The 18,659-nt window shown below is 40.5% G+C and overlaps 1 long non-coding RNA gene across 1 annotated transcript; it reads left to right on the forward strand.

The window, feature by feature from the left end:
• The first annotated feature begins 2,356 nt into the window (after positions 1 to 2,356).
• LOC123945927 lies at positions 2,357 to 16,812 on the forward strand. Its single transcript, XR_006819535.1, has 3 exons — positions 2,357 to 2,452; positions 6,483 to 6,702; positions 16,597 to 16,812. It is a non-coding gene; the product is annotated as an uncharacterized LOC123945927 (long non-coding RNA).
• Positions 16,813 to 18,659: the final 1,847 nt, after the last annotated feature.

The following is an 18,659-nucleotide window of genomic DNA, read 5'->3' on the forward strand; positions in this document are numbered from 1 at the left end:
CAAGGTCCTCAAGGCCTTGCCTGACCTGTACAGCTTTGTCTCCCTCATGCCTATCTCCTCTTCATTTTGTTTTTCATGTGGGACTTAGATCCTCCAACATCTGATCAAATCACCTAAGGTTCTCCATGCCTGTTTATTTGATTAGAATAGCTCTCAGTTTGGAGTTGAAACTGTGGTTGCCTCCTCCTTTGTATCCCACCTAAGTTTAGTGGCCATATGATTTGGATGGAATGAACTCACCCCACCCCTAAGGTCCAAGGTTACACAAATCTCCTTCTCCTTACCAAAATCACCAGTGCAGATAACCAAGACTTAAGTCAGATGGAGGCATCCAGTAGTTAGAAGGATTGATTTGGGGTTGCCTAATCAGCATAAAGAAGGGAACTCTTTCTTTCTGGGACTATGAGCAAATAAACTATCACTGGTAGACATTGTCATGATAGAAACTAAGTGACTGAAAGGAACATATAAAATTTGGTAGGACAGTTATACTCTTAGAGAAATGAAAACCAGATTCTTGATCAAACTGTGCCTGAAGCTATACCAATAAATACCTTTTAGTGTTTTAAGCAAATTTGAAGAGGGTTTTATTTGACTTGCAGACAACTTAAAGCATCCTGATTACTGCCCCCACCCTGCCTTTCTGGGCACCGATCTTCTTATATCTGGCTTACTCTTACCTAGTCTCCATGCCTCTGAACTGTTCCCTCTTCAGAGAGGCTTCTGACTTTCCTGGACTAGGCTTGGGTCTTCTTTTATTCTGTTTTCCTTGCATTGAGGCCTTGTCCTTCTGCATACTTGTCACAGTTGTAGTGAAAGATGATTTTTAAACATTACAGTCCTCCAGAGGACTGTAAATTAAATGAGGTTAGGCTTCTTTCTATCCGGTTCACTGCTCTAGCCTCAGATGCTGGCATGCACCTCACACTAATGACTCAATAACTATTTGTGGGATATAAAACTGAGTAAATGGTAGAATTTATTATGGATAAGTTGTTCATTCCCAGTGATTTTTAAATCAAAGTTAGTAGTATTCTCACAGACTGAACTACAGGATTTTATCTCTGGTCAAAACTGGGCCAAATACTCTAAGTCCCCAGAATATTTTACTAGCGGTCATCCAGTTCCATCCCTGCGTCTCTTGGAGAGGATGTGCTGGTGGTGTTAAGAGCCCCACTCCAATGCAGGTAGGATTAGAAACCCGGATCTTTCTACTACTACTACAACATACTGGGTTTCTGGTCTTGGACAAGTTACCGAACCTCTTTCAGCCGCAGTTTACCTGTATAAGGAGAATTATAATGGTATCCACCTGCCAGGGTCACTGCAGGGATTAAGCGATGTGACGTGTGCAACGCACCCATTTCAATAATACAGACTGGCCTACAGTATTTTCCATCACATAGTAAACTCATGTAAACATATTACATGGCACGTGGAGCTACTCGCTATTGTTGTTATTATTTAGAGGTGGACCTCAATTTCTAGGGCTGCACGTGGAGAGTTCTCTTTACTCCAGCGCTTTGAGGGGCTTTACTTAGGAATGATTTAACAGACGTCGGGTTGGTTAGATGCTGGATTTTTTATGATTGCTGCTTGATTCAGATTCTTGCTTAACCCCGTGATTTTGAACGGCTATTGTTTTTCGAGAAAGAAAATGGATTTGAAGGGGTATTTATATTGATTTATTGTTGGTTGTCCGTTGAAATGTAAATAGCCCTGAATGTGCCACTCACTGGGACAGGGCAGTGCTTTTCATAATGGACAAAATAGCCTTGTTTCACTTTAATAACCTGCTTGTGGCCACACCAGTCATGGGATTCCCTAAACACAGCAGAATGCCTGCTATTGTCATTTGCATATCAATGAGCAGACATCTCTCTGCCATTTCCTTAACTTGGGGACAGTATTGTCACAGGATCGCCTATCTCTCCTGTACAGACGTGTGCGTACTAAGCTGGGACTGACACGACTTATCTGTGGTGTATTTGTAGAAGTTGTAGGGTTAGAGTAGATCGCCCAACCCCAGTATATTAAAGACCTAGAGGTGTCTATTTCCCTTACAGAAGTTATGCTATGAATAATCATTTTGCATTTTCAAAGCTGGATGCACTAGATGAGGGACGCTTCTGTAAGAGTAAGAAAGGAGATAGTAACATTTTATGCAGGAAATTGACTCTAAAATTGAGAGAGAGAAAAAAAAAAACCACCCAAACTTGTTTCCTTTGCTAATCGCCCCCTTCCTGCTTCTGCAATTCCCCAGAGTAGGAAATACCCCATCGTGTCCATTTTACTGATTTGGAAATAAAATGTTAATCTCTTGCCTTCAAGGGCCACTGAGGGTGTTGAGGCTGGACGCAGTTCCTGTTTCTAGACCGGTGCCCAGTGCGGCCAGGGAAGGGAGCACGGCTAACTCAGGGGCTGTGCCTCACCCTCTGCTACGAGACCAAGGGTAAGGCTTTTCATAAGCTTTTTAGGTAACAGCATGAAACAGCGGCTTCACCATGCAGACATGGTTGGGGAAGGGATTTATCACTCAGACCTGTTCAGAGAACGCAGAGCCTGACATCCAGTGTCTGTCACCTTTCCAACTCGTCGTAGTTGTATTCCACACTGTGAAAGAATCAGGCACAGCAAAAATCCATGTATCAGTAGATTTTGTTTTTAATTGAAAATTGGTTATCAATGCTGTGTTCATCCCTAGAAAAATGTAAGGTGCACACACACATGAAATAACATACTTTTTATCTATGTAACGCTGTTCCAGACTCTATTGGGGATGAATTCATCTAACTCCTTTCCTCAGTAACATGAGACAAATAACCACTATTCTCCACTTCTTCCATTGAGCGACTGAGGCAGGAGAGGGCCAGGCCTTTGCCCATTTCATAAGGAATATAAATGAGAATGCGTGTCTCTTTCCCTTGCACACACACGGATGTACACTGACTGGAGGGAATGGGGCTCAGGCCATCTGCCAGCTCACGTGTCATCTGTTTGTAGAAGTTGTAATGGTACGAAGCAAATTGCCCACTCCCCATATCTTACTCTACACATAGTAGATTTTCGACATACTACTGAAAATCATAAGGACTACCATGAACGGAGGGCTTCCTAGGCCAGGCAGGCCATCCTTTTAAGGGCTTCATAGGTATTATCTTACTGCATCCTCCCAATAGCCCAAGGAGAGAGTTACTATGCTCATTTCAGTGCCACATAGGTTACATACTTGGTCCTAAGTTGTACATCTAGGAAGCAGGAGAGCAGGGGTTTGAACTCCTGAACTTGTGTGAGAATCACACATCCTGATGATAGTGCATCCTGATGATAGGCAAACTCTTCAGCCAGGTCCCCCAGGAGAATGGTGTGGGCTTCAGAGTGATGCTGGGTACCCAGACAGACCCTGAGCTTATCTACTGGGTTTACTCTCTCTCTACCAAAGCTCAGCATCCTTCCAGCCCTGGACTCCCACAGCCTACTGCCTTGACTGCTCGCTTTTCTCTCTGGTGTCCCATTTCATAAAGCACTAGCTGGGGCTGGTTAGCAGATGGCCAGTCTGAAGACAGATTTCGCAACCATGCACAGCGGGAGCAAACGAGTTAATACGTTCCAGATACTTTTATATTTTTGGCATAGACTCTAACCAATATAATCACAGCCTATTATCCTTCTTGGGTAACAATCATTCTTTTATTCATTCAATAAGCATTGAGTGGCTCTGATGGCTCGGGCACTGTGCTAGGCCTATGCTAGTATCCATGACAGGAGCATTTTTAGAAACGCAATGGTCCGTTCATTGGAGTGACGGTAATGGTGGAAGACTAAGGCACCTTGGCAGGCAGGCTTTTGGCTCCTCTGAAGTCACATTAACTCAATGGCCATTGACTCTGCTTATCTGAAGGGCTGGTCTCAGTGGCACCACATTTGAAAAAAAGTGACAGAGTTTGATTCCATTGTGGGGGAAAAAAAAGAAAGAAAGAAAGAAAGAAAGAAAGAAAGAAAGAAAGAAAGAAAGAAAGAGAATGGCTTGTCTGGGGTTAGACGAATTCTTTCAGATATGGAGGGTACTGTTTTCTGACCTGGGACATAAAATAATATGAAATGCAACTTAGCTGACATGACATTCAGCTTCAAAAGAGAAGTTTGCATTAGTTTCCATGGTGGGATTGGGATAATGTCTTCATAATTTTCTTTTTTGGTCAGTTTGTTTCAATAAGTGGGTTATCTTTTGCCTGTTTCTAGGCCATTCTAGAGACTGTTTCTTTGATGAGATCTTGCCAAGACTGCTGTACTGTCTTCTTATAATTATTCCTTTCCGTCTAATTAAAACCGTTTTTTTTTAAATTTCATACATGATGACCGTCATCTGTAAGCACCTTGTTGGGACCCCTTCCTGATTCTAGAATGGCCAATTTATGGTGACATGAGCAAGTCCAGGGACCCAGAGTTCCAAACAGGCAGGATTTTTAGATCTAATGAAAACTCTGTCAGGCCTAATTTGGCTCTAGATAATGAGGGTCTGATTGAATTTGCCATCTTCATAGCATCGCAAGGTCTTTGGGGCCAGTAAACGACTCCCTGTACTTTTCTGCACAGAACCGAGGGTGAGGTCGCCTTGTCAGAGCATTTGTGTGTCACACATTGACAGAAGTCACGCGCTTGGTGTATGACTTGCTAGGTCATCTTAGATAGGCTGTTTAATCTTTTTGTGTTTTTGTTTCTCCATCTGTGAAGGCGCGATAACACATGCTGGGCTTCTAAGAAAAGTGCTGTTAGGAAGGTTAGGGTAGGTATGCTGCTGGAAAAGCCTTTTGCAAAAAACTTTGCATCACTACTTGCTGGAGAGATTGCAATCTGTAGGCGGTCTAGCAACTTGATGGCAAGGGGTTTGAGCCAAAGTCCTCACTAGGGAAATATCAGACCTGAGGGAAGGGAGCGTCGTCCCTGGTATTTCATGCATTTGGAGGTGACTTCTGACATGGATAGCACTGGAGTTTCCCCGTGGGAAAAACTGAAATCATGAGAATATCATTTGAAAGCCCGTATTAAACTTACCCACAATTTCAAAAAAGGGCAAATTCTTATGAGCTAAATTACCAATAACACCTTGGTAGTTGCATTCTGCTGCTCTGGGGGGACTTTGATGCTGAACCCAGCCCTGTACCTGCTTTGCGCACAACTCTAACAACGGCAAGAGTATTGCAAGTCCTTGAAAATATGGAGGGTGAGTTTGTTGTCTTTTGCGATGATCTAGATTGTCCTACATCCCCCAGACCAGATACGCTTTTATAAACACACACAGACCCAATCAGTATTTATATTTGGATGATTAATCTGTTTTAGTAAACACCTTTAAAAGACCCTGGGATGACAATACATCTGAATTCAGAGAACAGCCTTGCTTCCCTAACTTCCAGTGCTTAGATGTTCAAACACTGGTTTGAATCTCTTCGGACGTCTGAGCCAAACTCAGTAGAACCTCTTATTTACTACCCCTTCCTTGCTTATTTACTTGTCCTTCCTGTCCCTCCTCCACCCTACCAAAACTGCTAGAAGGAGACCTGTGGCTTTCATCTGTGTGCATTTGCCATTGGCAGGCCCCCAAAGCTCAGATCATCCTAATTCCCCAAAGGGAATCACCAGACGCCCAGTGGGTGACCAAGGTGCAGTGTGCTGTGGGGCTCTGCCTGGGCAAGCCCGAGTTCTCGCAAAATACAGGAGTCTCTGGGCAGCTCTGCCCCAGAGTGACTGCAGGTCTTTGTTAGTCAGAACCCCAGACAAAGGCAGGAAGCTTTGCTCCTTCCCCACGCAGCTGGTGCCTCCAGGAGGTGGGCTGTGTCAGAGAACCGTTCAGGGCGTTAGGGCATTAAGCTGTGGTGTCTGAACAATGGGGGAAGGTTCTACTGGGCAAAAAGCCACCTTCCAAGGGCTTGGCAATTTGTCAGTCTGGGTTACTCCACACTTGAAAAATTCTCAGCAACTTCGTATCCTGCAGCATCATGGGGAAATAGTTATGTGGTTAAACTTTAAAGCGACAGTTACATTGACTAGGTATCATTTCTAACAGCCAAAACCTGGAATGGACTTATCTGTCTAATAAGATGGATTTGGTTAAATCAATCATGATGTCTATTTGTACCTCTTTCTCTGCCAAATACATCTATTCCCACCATTTAAAATGAGGGTATAAAACACTGTGTTTTTCATTTTAGATAGTAGATATCCTGGAGAGTTTGATGGAAGCTATCACCCATCTCCCCAGGAAAAAGTACTTACAGGCTCAACCTTTTCATATACTATCAGGGGATTTCAACATAAACTTGTCTCCCATTGAAAGGTGAAGGACACTTCGTATAATAAACAGTAGAAATAAATATTAACAGTTCCGATGGAGGGAATAGGGGAAGGAGCAAGTTTTAAAAGACTAAAACCTCATTTTTGTGAAACATTTTTTGGTGCTTTGTTTGTTTTGTTTTGTTTAGGAAGGACGAAGTTTTTCTTGACTCTCTTAAGATCCTTGGCTGGGTCTGAAAATTGAAGTGACATAGACAGATTACCAGGAAAAAAGCACACGCATCTATTTAATGTTAAGTTTTACGTGGCATGAGCGACTTCTAAAGGAAATGAAGATCCAAAGAAACAATTAGACTTGAGTATTTTATGCCAAGTTTGATGAACAGTGCACATTTGTGGAGTGATAAGGTAAGTTAAGAAGTATGAGGTAGGTGTAGTAAACTAGGGAAAATGTAGCAAGGCCCGTTTGTTTGGATTCTTCTTGGTGTCCCTTTGTCTCCTAAGATAAAGGTGATTCTTTCCTCCGGGTGTAGAGAGGGCACCTCTCACGTGAGGATTTTATGGCCTGTTTCACGGGGAAAAGGGTGCAGGGGAAAAAGTCAGAGCGACCTTCCTGCTTCTGCTGTTTTTTCAAACTTCTTCAGCTTGAAATATTCAATTTGCCAGTGTGCCATATTTTGGGGTAGTGCATTTGGATCCCCATCGTAGGTAACTGAGCCTGAGGAGGCTGACAACTGCTCCTGTGGGGGTGGGGGGATATTACAGTCTCTCTGTGTGCTCATTTGTATCTTCCCAACTTTTTCTGTAACTATATACACATTGCATTTATAAGAAGAAATATGTCATCCAAGATTGTTTAAATTAAAAAAAAAAAAAGCTGTAATTACTTTTAGCAAGTCTGTTAGGAACCTGAGGACATTTTGAGCACACCTCTTTATTTACTAAATGATGAAATACTAGGATGAGGGGATGCTTGGAGGAAGGGACACTATTTCTGAGTGAGATTTAATTAGGGCCAAATAAAAAGGTACCGTATTGACAAACTTCTTTTCAACATAAAGTACACAGATAAAACATTTTAAGACTCAAATGAATCAGAGCTGATTAAAAAATGCCAGGTCCACACATGGTGACCAAGACAAGCCAGTCCTTAGATAACCTTGTGCTTGACATCAACAGTGTTTCCACTCCTAGAATGGCCTTTAGGGTACTTCTAGCAACTCAGTGTCTTGAGAGATTATTGAGTCTGACATTCCTATTTCGTTGACTATAAGAGGCATCTGGGAGAATTCCTTCTACCTTTGCAGACCTTGCTGTCTCAATTTGAAGGTGAAGTTTGCATATCTTTTATTTTTCTAAGGATTTTATTTATTTGAGAGAGCAAGTGAGCACTGTCGAGGAGAGGGGCAGAGGGAGAGGGAGAAAAGCAGACTCCCTGCTGAGCAGGGACCCTGAGATGGGGCTCGATCCCAGGACCCTGAGACCATGACCTGAGCCAAAGGCTGGAAAGCAGACACTTAATGGACTGAGTAACCAGGTGCCCCAAAGTTTGCATATCTTCCCTGTATTGGCAAGTGTTTTTAAGGAAGGAGAAATTCATTAGGGGGCTGCAGAGACATCTACCCCGCACCCATGCCCCCTTTCTTGGGTTAGGGTCACCTTCATCTTATGTGGGGAAGCCCCTTCTCTCACTCCCGGTTGCCATGGCTTCTGTGAGACAGCATCACCCTACAGCTCCAGGAGGAACACGTGACTCAGGCCTGTTCAGTTTCGAGTGTTCCTTCTCTCCCTGAGGCCTCAGGGAGTGGTCCCATAATGCGCAGAAAGATCCCATCAACGAGGTGATGCAAAGGGGGAGTTCTTGATAGAGAGTCTCCAACCAAGATTTCTCAGCCGGAAGAGTATAACCCGGAATGGTTGTGGAATGAGCCTGCAGAAGAATGAAGGCAAACAGCGGAAGGGGAGGAGACAGAACGGGCTTGGGCTTGGGATCCTCAAGTCCCGAGGCTTCAGTTGAGTCCCCAGATTCACGTGTGCCGGAACCAAACTTGCCACTGGGGTTTTCAACTCTGTGTGGCAATCATTTGCCTTTTTTGGTTAAGCCAATTTGTGCTGGGTTTGTTTCACTTACAACCAATTGGGTCCTGATTAATACACTGGTTTAAGAATAAACTTACTGTGACCTTGTGAAGTCACAAACCCTGTATAAATCCTGTATGTGCATTCTCTTATTTAATTCCTACATTAGATTTTTGGACACCTGGGTGATTCAGTCAGTTAAGTGTCTGCCTTCCGCTCAGGTTGTGATCCCAGGATCCGGGGATCTAGTCCCACCTTGGGCTCCCAGCTCCCCTGGGAGCCTGCTTCTCCTTCTGCCCCTGCCTTTCTCTCTCTGTCTCTCTGTCTCTCTCTCTTTCGAATAAAATAAAAATAAAATCTTTTAAAAAATTTAAAAATAATAATTCTTACATTCGATCTTTTTAAGAAAGGAAACTGAAACCCAGAAAGGGTAACTGCCTAAGATCCCTCAGCAAGGATAATTAATCTATATTCAAACCCAGATTGTCTAAAACCCTATGCTCTTAATTAGCATACTACCAACTGACAGCTGGTGGATGGTTTATTTTTAATTACAACTTACAAATAAATGAGTATTTAGGAAGTGTGGCCAAATTCAGGGGTTAAACTTTCTTCACCTTCAGTTTCCTTGTCAGTGAGCCCTGTTATTATTTTGTTTTGTTTTCTGACGACCCAGCAGTGTTTAACAGAAGAAACTCAACCATGTTCGTTTTATAGTCAAAGAGACTGGGGAAGACAAGCCGACCAGATGCATATACCACAGCTTCTCTGGGGCTTGCTTCAGCAGCAAATGAGCAGATCTGAAGAAAAACCATGGGTCCTTTAAAGAATCAAGGAGGAGGGACACCTCGGTGGCTCAGTCGGCTAAGCAGTTAAGCATTTGTCTTAGTCTCAGGTCATGATCCAGGAGACCTGGGATAGAATCCCACTTTAGGCTCCTTGCTTAGTGGGGAGTCTGCTGCTCCCCCTGCTCATGCTCTCTCTCTCTCTCTTTCTCTCTCTCGACAAATAAATAAATAAAATCTTTTAAAAAAAAGAAAGAAAGAAAGAACCAAGGAGGAGCCATAGGACACTTTGGTGATATGTGTTATAAACCAGAGTGGGCTCTCTTCTCATGAATAAAATAAAAGCAAGATTTATTAGTCCTGTGTTGCTCCATTCTCAGGAGAGTTCTTTCTTAAAGTTTTTGGAAACAAGGTAAACACAGGCCTGGGAAGCCCCGAGCCTGGTTTGGACTCTAGTTCTGAGGTTCACGCTGTACTCATAACATCCTGTTCTTCTCTGCCGCCTGTGATGTGGTAGATAGCGGTCCCTCCACAGGCTGTTAACAGCTGAGTTCATTTTTCGTAAAGATGCTGCCCCGTGAGACTGAGGAAATGGGCCACTCCTGCTCCCCCTTCGTCAGTCTTACGGGTAAGGATGGGTACTCCCAGTTGCTCTGAGAATGCACTTTCCCTCGGCTCTAAAATTAGATCTTTAATTCCTTTGGGAGATTTGGCAAACTTAAATTTACTGGAAGCCCAGAGGGTATTAGTGAGTGGGGAATAAAAAAGTCTCACACACAAAAAAGTCATTTGTTTCGCATAGGAGCATTCATTCTGCTCTATTGAACCTTGCAGCAATGGTCAGGGAAGGCAGGGTAGCTGCTGGAGAAAGGTGTGATGATACTGAGGAAAAACAGTGTCAGTGAAGTCATTCACTGTGTTAGGGGCTGGGGTTTAGGATTTCTCATCCACCTCTTACATAGCAGGCTGGCGGGCGGAGAGATGACTTTTTTGTACATGTTTATCAGCTTCCAGTGAATTTGTGTCTAAAGATAGCACCTACTGCAAAGACCCACATGGAAAAAAAAAAAAAGTCACGTCTGTGGTCAGGGAGCTCACCTCAAATTTGTTCATTGCACTTGGAGATTCTGAAAGCTCAACTAAAATTCTTTGCAGGTCGACTGCAAAGAAAGGTGTTTCCCTTCTGTCTTCTCCACTGAGCTGCAGTCTCTGATCTGCCATCCAGGAGATGGACCACAGCAATGGGGGGTGTGTTTTGAATGGTTTTCCTTAGAGAGAATAATGTGTCTCGTGGATTGTGCTTCTCATTGGGCTGTTTCACGACGTGCCTGGCCACTGGAATCACCAAGGTGTTTTAAAAAGGCTAGACAGATCCTTTGTCAAAGCCAGACCTACTAACTAAAAACACAGAAGAACAAGCCCTGGCCATCTATAATTTTATCTAGGTGATTCTTATCGTCAACCAGGAACCACCCCTCTAGTCTTCCTTCACTGGGACAAATTCATCAGATTAGCAACTCACCATCTGAGATCTGTAGACATGACTGGCAGCACAGGTCAGCCTTCGATTAGGGGCAGAGAACAGGGACAAAAGGTGGAGATTAGCAAGACGTGGCAGAAGCAAGACTAGGATGGCAGGTAGCAAGGAGACTTCCTACAAGAAGACCCCACATGGGCTGAAGGGGATTCTTGGTTCTCCTAGTGCTTTTGAAGACTTGGTTGAACAGAGAGTGGCAAAGCCCCCTTGGCCTCTTCCAAGTGAAAACAAAATTCTTGCCCTTGTCTATAGTGTCCACCAAAGTCAAAATCAGAGAAACCCCATTCCTTTCCAACAGAGACATGAAAGAGAGGAAATCTAAACACAGACATGTGAATGTAGCACTCATATAGGTGGTAGGGCGGGACCTTGCCCACCTAGGAGAGTAAATCCCATGCTCATTTACTCATTCAATCATTTAATTAAGCATCATTCACTGAGCAAAAGCAATAGGTTGAACAAAGGTGAAATGGCCTGGTGGGTCCTTAGAAGTCTATGTAATTTGCTATTAAGATATGCGAGGGGAAAGGGAACATGACACGGTGCTGGGAGCTTCCAAATCATACATGCTCTTAAATGTCTCTACATGTGTTCTAAGGAAGAGAACCTGGCACAAGCCCAACACCTCAATTTAGAAGCATCCTGCAGAATAGAACAGAGACTGCTCACTAGAATACGTGGATGAGTCTGCATGAATTCTTGCTTTCTTATCTATGTACGTTGGGATTGGGGTGGTAGGAATCTACCTCTCAGATAAGCTGGGTATATTGACATGGCAACTCACAACTTTTCGAGAATTGCTCTATTTTTTTTTCCACAGCTGCAGATTTTTTTTTTTTTTTAATGAAAACCACTTCTAGCTTCAATTTTAAAATGCCTTAATTTGAGAGACCATTAGTCATGAAGGTGTTTCCATAGCAAATGCGTGTGGGATGTCCTAGCTTTGCTGGCGATAGTTCAAGGGAACTTATATCATTAAATTGGGACAAGGCCTGGCATGACGGCAAGGAAATTCGTGGCTCGGTTCCCATAGCACGAGGCCTCCATTTAAGGGCAAGATAGACCAAAGGCAAAGAGCATGAAGAGAAGTGCTGGAATGAAAACAAGTAACAAAGGAAAGATAAAAATGCAAATCCCAGTTCAGAGTGAATAATAGGAATGCAAATGGTGCTGCTAAAATAGGAAGGAACATTACTTTTCAAAAAGGCAAAGCAAAAGAAAATTGTAGTAGCTAAAGCATTTTGCAGGGTAAAATTGTACACTGTGTATGCCTCTCAGAAGCAAAGACACCTACTCTAATTTTTCTCAGCACGATGCTGTGAATTTGGTGAGTCATTTTATAAAGGTTTACTACAAAGCGCCAATCTGCATTTTTTTTTAATAATACATTAGGATTAAATCTTTCTTTGCCACCAGCTGCTTACTAAAATTCCCATTTTATAGCCAAATTTCTCACCTGGGCTACAAAAACACACTTTTCAAAAAAATTAATAGGTTTATGGAATCATCTCCAGAATTTGTTAATTCAAAAGAAATCATGGAGGAAAAAAGTGTTTATTTATCTAAGAAGGTCATCTGAATATAAATTTGCTTATATGAAAAAAAATAAAACCTTTAAGGAAAAAGTTATTTATGGGGAAGGGGGAAATGAAGTAGAGGAGACAGAATTCCAAGTTAGATATCTTTGAATATATTCTACTTTTGTTTTAGATTCAAAAACATGTGAATATTTAATGTGATTATAAAACAAAATTAATCTGGAGACAAAGCAATCTCTAAAAATTGAGAGCAAAATGACGCAAATGAACCTGAGCCTCAGATTAGAGGCCTAATTACAGAGAGGAATTATTTCAAGTGACAAAGGAATTTATCTATAGATATATGCTAAGAAATTGTTAAAAAAATTGTCAAGTCTTTTCTTAATTTTACTGTTGGTGATAGTATTTTACTGTTTGGACTTATTTTCCTTCTTTCCTTCCTTCCTTCCTTCCTTCCTTAACTCCTTCCCTCCTTCCCTCCTTCTACTCATTTTTTTGAGACTGTTGTACATACAATGGATAAAACAAGTGAAAAATTATGTTTGTGTTAGGAATTAGGATTGGGGGAATGGAAGAAGGCAATTCAAATGTAAGATCAAGGATGTTAAACCCTGTAGTCTGGAATTTATAATTGTCAACTGAAATTGTGATGTGTTTTAATATAAAAAAAATATAGATTTCCTAGCTCTACTCACTGCAAAGATCTGGAAACAATGACAAGCTCAATAAAAATGAACATGTTCATTAACCAGGCTCAAACCCCAGATTATGGTCTCTCAATACTATTCTCTCCTCTAAAAAGAACCAAAGTTCCTTGGGAAAGAACTGATTCTAGATCTGGGGCAGGAAATGTTTAACAGTGAGCCTAGAATAATTTATACTACCAAAGAGCAGGGACACTATCAATCACTTTTGGGGTTATGTCTAAAATACTCCAGAGCCAACTGGGCAAGGGTTTTTGTCGCCAAAGATAGGACAATTTGAGCATCAATAAAATAATAACTGCAATGACTTAAAACACATCCATTATGCTTAAATCTACAGTGATTCTAAAACACACGCATGGCCAAAAGAAAATCCCTCCAAACCCCAAAACCATTGGTTTTGGAGGACACTAGGTAACAAACTCAAAAATTTGAAAGCTAATACATTGAAGAGAAAGACTCAAACATTTATCCTGTCTTTTCTGTACATACCATACCATGGGGTAACCAAAGGGAAAATAATTTCTGATTCAAAGGGAGAAAATGAAAATGAAACTAATTAGACAATTGGGGAAATGTGAGCACTGATTTGGTTAGTATTATGGATTACTGTTAATTATATGCAGTTGTGATAAAGAATTGTCATTATGCTTATGACAAAGTTTTTCTTTCTGAAATACATATGTATGTATATTTCACATTTATGCGTATCTAATTACATATTATGTATTCATATATAATATGTATTTACAGATGAAATATTGTGATGTCTCAGTTTTGTTTTGAATAATCCACTGGGTCTGAGGGTGGGGAGAATTGAATGGGGGTATAAATAAGATTGATCATGAGTTGAAAATTGTTGAAGCTGTGTACGTGGGGAATTATTATAGTATTCTTTTTGCTTTTGCAAACATTTGAAATTTTCCATGTAATAAGTTTTAAACAAAATCAATTATTTTGCTCACCTCTCGTTCTCTGTAACTTGGTAATTCTGCTTATGATGTGGTTTTATGTGAGCACTCAAGGGAAGTTTGGTAAGAATCATGCTGTTCTTGGTGAAGATGTCCCTCTAGCCTTGTTCAAGATTTTCATTCTGGATGAAAATTGGATAGTTAGAGAAACAGATTCTAGGCATTATTCAGGCTGGTTCCTGGGTAATTGTTTTGGGGAAGTCATGAGTTTTCAGACTTAAATGTTTGATGTTTGGAGTTTTAAAATTGATTCGGTCTTAAAGTAAAAGATAATAGGCCCTGTTATCTAGAAGCAATATTTCCCTGAACCACAAGAAGACAGTTTTTCCAACTCAATTGCTCATGAAAAATTGACATGATGTGGTCTCTTGATTAAATCCTCAATGCAGGAAGACTCATCGTTAATTACTTTATTGTAAAGCACCTGAGCTCATGACTATTTCTGTTCAGTAAGGATCACTAGTTCTTTAAACCCAAAACCCATGTTTAAACAGACTGCCATGTTACTCGGGGGCCTTTGTTGTTGTTCTGAGGGTTTTCACCTGTATAATTTTTCAATTTTGACACATTTTCTTGTATTAATTTATTGATATTTTTCCGTTTCAGTTTATTTTCTTTTTCTCCTGAAACATTAGTTCAGATCTCTGACCTCCTGGATTGATTCTGTAATTGCCTCTCCTCTACCCCTCCATTCTGTTCTATTTTCCATCTCTATTATTTTGATCTAATTTCTACTCTATGTTCTTAATCTTTCTATTTACAATTTTTCTTTCCATCAAGAAAAAATGCTTTCTTATATTTCAGATGTTTCCTTTTTTTAAAAAAAATAGCATCCTCCTCTTGTTTCAATCATAGCTACAAAAATCTTTTTGTATTTCTCTGGAAGTGTAACTTTTTTGAAGTTTTCTTCTGCTCCCTGAATTCCCTTAGCTTCCTCCAAGTTCTTTTTATTTATTATTATCTTATCTTATTATTGCTATTCATGTTGGGGTCTTCCTTCCAATACCTGATGACCCATGGCTGGCTGTTCACATTTAAGAAAAAGGCTCTAACTAGTTCAGTGAACATTCTGTGCAAGAGGCTGGGTCTTACTGACCGTGAGACTTCCTGATCACTTGGAGTAGAACCAATTATTTACTGGGGGATTCCAAGGTTAATATTAAAAGTATTCAACAATTGATGTGGTATGGGCATCATTCAACTAGAGAAGGTTCCTAGACGCTCAAAATGCACTGGCCAAGAATACTGTGTGTACCCAGCTGGATTCAACCGCATGAGTGGGTCTTTCTCTTGGATGGGATGGTTTCCTCAGAGAGGACTTCTCCAGTGTCTTATTTGGAGTGAGATAAGGATGGTAACCCTCCTTCTAGAGTTGGAGGGGTCCCAGAATTCTTTTTGGGCTTTTAATCTAGCAGTTGGGCTTCATGTCCTGGGAATACAGTTTCTCAGATTTAATTTCTTCAAAATCTGTTACTTCCCTATCTTCTTTGGGTGGGCTAGAAGTACTCACCTAGCGATCACAATAGGACACTTGCGGGTCTGAACTCCACTGATCCAGACTATTCTGTGAGATTCCTTTCCTCAGTTCCACCCTCCATTCTTACTTTCAGAGATACTAGGAACCTCAAATTCCTAACTCCAGGCTGGGTTTCTTCTGCACACATTGGCTTGTTTTCTGAAAACATTCCCTCTCTTCAGGCATAAAATTCAGTTTTCTTTGATCTACTGAGTCAGTTACCATGTACCCAATTGTTTTCTTTCCTCTCCTTTTTATACGTCTCATTTGCTATCATTTTCTTCTCTAATTCTCTTTGCTGTGATTGGTTTAAAGTGTGTGTGTATGTGTGCTTAATTTCCTTTGCAAATTTTAGTAGCCTTTCGAATGAAAATAAAATAAATACGTGTATTTCATCCACTATGTTTAGCCAGAAGTTTTATATTTATTAAGATGAATCTTTAAGCACAATTAGTTTCTGACGATAATTAGAGCTCAGCAGCATTTATGAACTCCCAGAAAACAAAATGAGAATCTTCATGTTTTTTTTCATTTCCTCGTGCCTCACCACCTTCCCACACGGGATCATCTATAATTTTTGGTCTAAATTACAATCAATAAAAAAACAACATTTTATATTATTGATATTTGATACATCAAAATGATTGAAACTTAATACATGATTTATCTATCACCTATCTTCCTCCCTGAACCCCCTTCTTACATCACAATTTTTTCCTTATCTTTGCTTCTTAGTTTTTTTGGTGGGGTTGGTTCAGATTGCAGGAGTTTCTCTCCAGTGGAATATGAGGGCAGAAGAAGACCTCCTTTAAGGAGGTCTGAAACTCTAGCTGTCTCAGAGGTGTCTCTAGCTACCTGTGACAATGAATGGCCCCATCTCTTTGGTCTCTGAGCCCACACTCACCTGTCTGAGCCTGTGGGCACTGGCTGGCCTCTCTGTCTCAGTATATCAGGAGTTGGCACACCTAGTCTCTCTACATGCATTTTCCCCTTAATCAAGATGACACTTGTTTCTTGACCTTCTCCATCTGAAGTTCTCCATAATCACTCTTATCTCTGCTCTGCTTCTGTCCAGTATGGTGTTCTCCGGCTTTGTTTCACCAAGAATTTATCCCATCTGCGTTCTATCTTTTGTTTTTAATTCTTTAATTTTTTTTTTTTTTTTTTTTTAGGAACCCATTGTCCAGTTTTCTACAGCAGCTGTACCATTTTACATTTCCCACCAGCAAAGCACAGAAGTTCCAGTTTTTCCACATCCTCATTACCACTTATTTTTGTTTTGGGGGATGACGTGGCATCTTGTGGTTTTGATTTGCATTATGGTAACAGTTACTGCTCTTCATGGTTTTGTTGGCTGTTTGTGTATCTTCTTTGGAGAAATACAGTGTATCTTTTATGATTATCTCACATCTTTGGTATTGACATCACTCTTGTTTTCCAGTGCTGTTATATACGTGTGTGTGTATACATATGCTGTGTATATGTTTGTGTGTGTGTGTGTGGGTATGATTGGTTTTATCTATGAATATATTATCACACATACTTATTTACTTGTTTAACTTATTATCACGCTAACCAGCTCCTCTACCCTTGCTATGCTGTTTCAAAAATAATTTTTGATTTGGTCTTCCTCCCCTTGGTTTTTGTCCTTTTTTGTTTGTTTGTTTTAGATCTGTTTATCCTTTTTTGTTGTTACTTAGTATAATCCGACCTGAAGGTAAACGTCTATCTTTTTAGTCCCCTACAGATAAAAACTAACACTGAAATCTTAACTCTGATATTTATTTACTATGTATACTCTGCCGAGTGGCAAAGAATGCATTTCCAGTATTGACATCCCACTGGTACTAAGGGCATCGGTAAAGACATTAATATGAAAGAGCCAGAAGCTTACAATGGAAACAGTGTAGTCCAAAACAGTTTTCTGTAAGTGTACTTGTCTTGAAAGGACTCTGTATGTTCCTTCAGGGAAATGGATGCTTTCCTTTCACACACTTCAAATTGGCAATTGCCCCGTTTTCTAGAACTGCATTGTCAATTTTTATTTCATATTTGAATCAATGCAAGGAATAATTAGTATTCTACAAGGAAGTTATATTTTTTTATTAAAAAATGTGATTTCTAAACATATATGTCTGTGTGCTTTAGGGTAAATTGTTCTCATTTATTGGAGCCAATTATTGCTTTCGCCATGGAATTCCATCTTTGAAATTATAGTGCAAAATCTTGGAATAAAAGTTAATTCATAAAATTTCACTTTAGGCATTTTCAGCATCAGAGTTAAGGCTGGGGTTAATGTCCTTGTGTTACATGTCATATCGGCATGTTACCAAGTGTGGCAGACCTAAACGCAATGCTCTTCCAGTTCATCTGTAACACACTCACAATTCCAAAACGATCATTCATGGGAATTCAGGAAAACTGATCAGTGTATAAACAACAGTAGTTTGTTTAAAAAGACAAGAATACAGAAAGGTCTATTTAATGCTTTTCACAACTCAAGGTCTGTATTTTGAGAGTATGGTTGTACCAACCTCTCAAGAGACATCAGGCATCTGGGCTGTCACCTGGGCTTTTTTTCTCATAATGTATATGATCTGTGTACTACAGCCCATGTGTGATTCACGTGCACTTTTTGATTTTTCCTGGAGCTTCCTTTGCTATGTGTATTCTCTTTTTGCCAGATCTCTTTGTCTCTGGGACATGTGTTGTCTTGTTTAGATTTGGGGGCAAATAATAAAAATGAGAACCCAAAGGAAAAGGCATTTTGCTGCTGCAAGGGACTAACAGGGTAATTTCTTCCAGATTTTTCATTGTTTACGTGAGAAAATTTAGACCTAGAAAAACAAGTGCCTGGTTGAATTTTCACAACTGGCTAGCGCTAACGAGAAGAGATGTACAGTGGTAGGTGGAGTAGGTTTTCTGGCGTCTCATCCCTGTCCTTGCTTCAAGCTAGATGATTCAAGTTATGATGATGCCAAATTTCAGATCTAAAAATGTCTCTAGCTCTAGAATGTAGATAATACATATCAAATTTGTACCTTGCTTTTGAAGAAATTTACACGGAAAATTTGTGTTTTTTCCATTAGCTTTTTTTCTTAATCACCTGAGGTTACGCTATTTGAGTAAATGAAATACAGTTAAGTTGCTAAGGTAAATTCCAAATAACCACACTATGGAATGTGACATGAATGTCACCTTGGAAAAAAGTGTTTCTTGCCAAAGCCTAAGTATA

This window comes from Meles meles, chromosome 7 (assembly GCF_922984935.1).
Source record: "Meles meles chromosome 7, mMelMel3.1 paternal haplotype, whole genome shotgun sequence".
Taxonomy (NCBI): Eukaryota; Metazoa; Chordata; class Mammalia; order Carnivora; family Mustelidae; genus Meles; species Meles meles.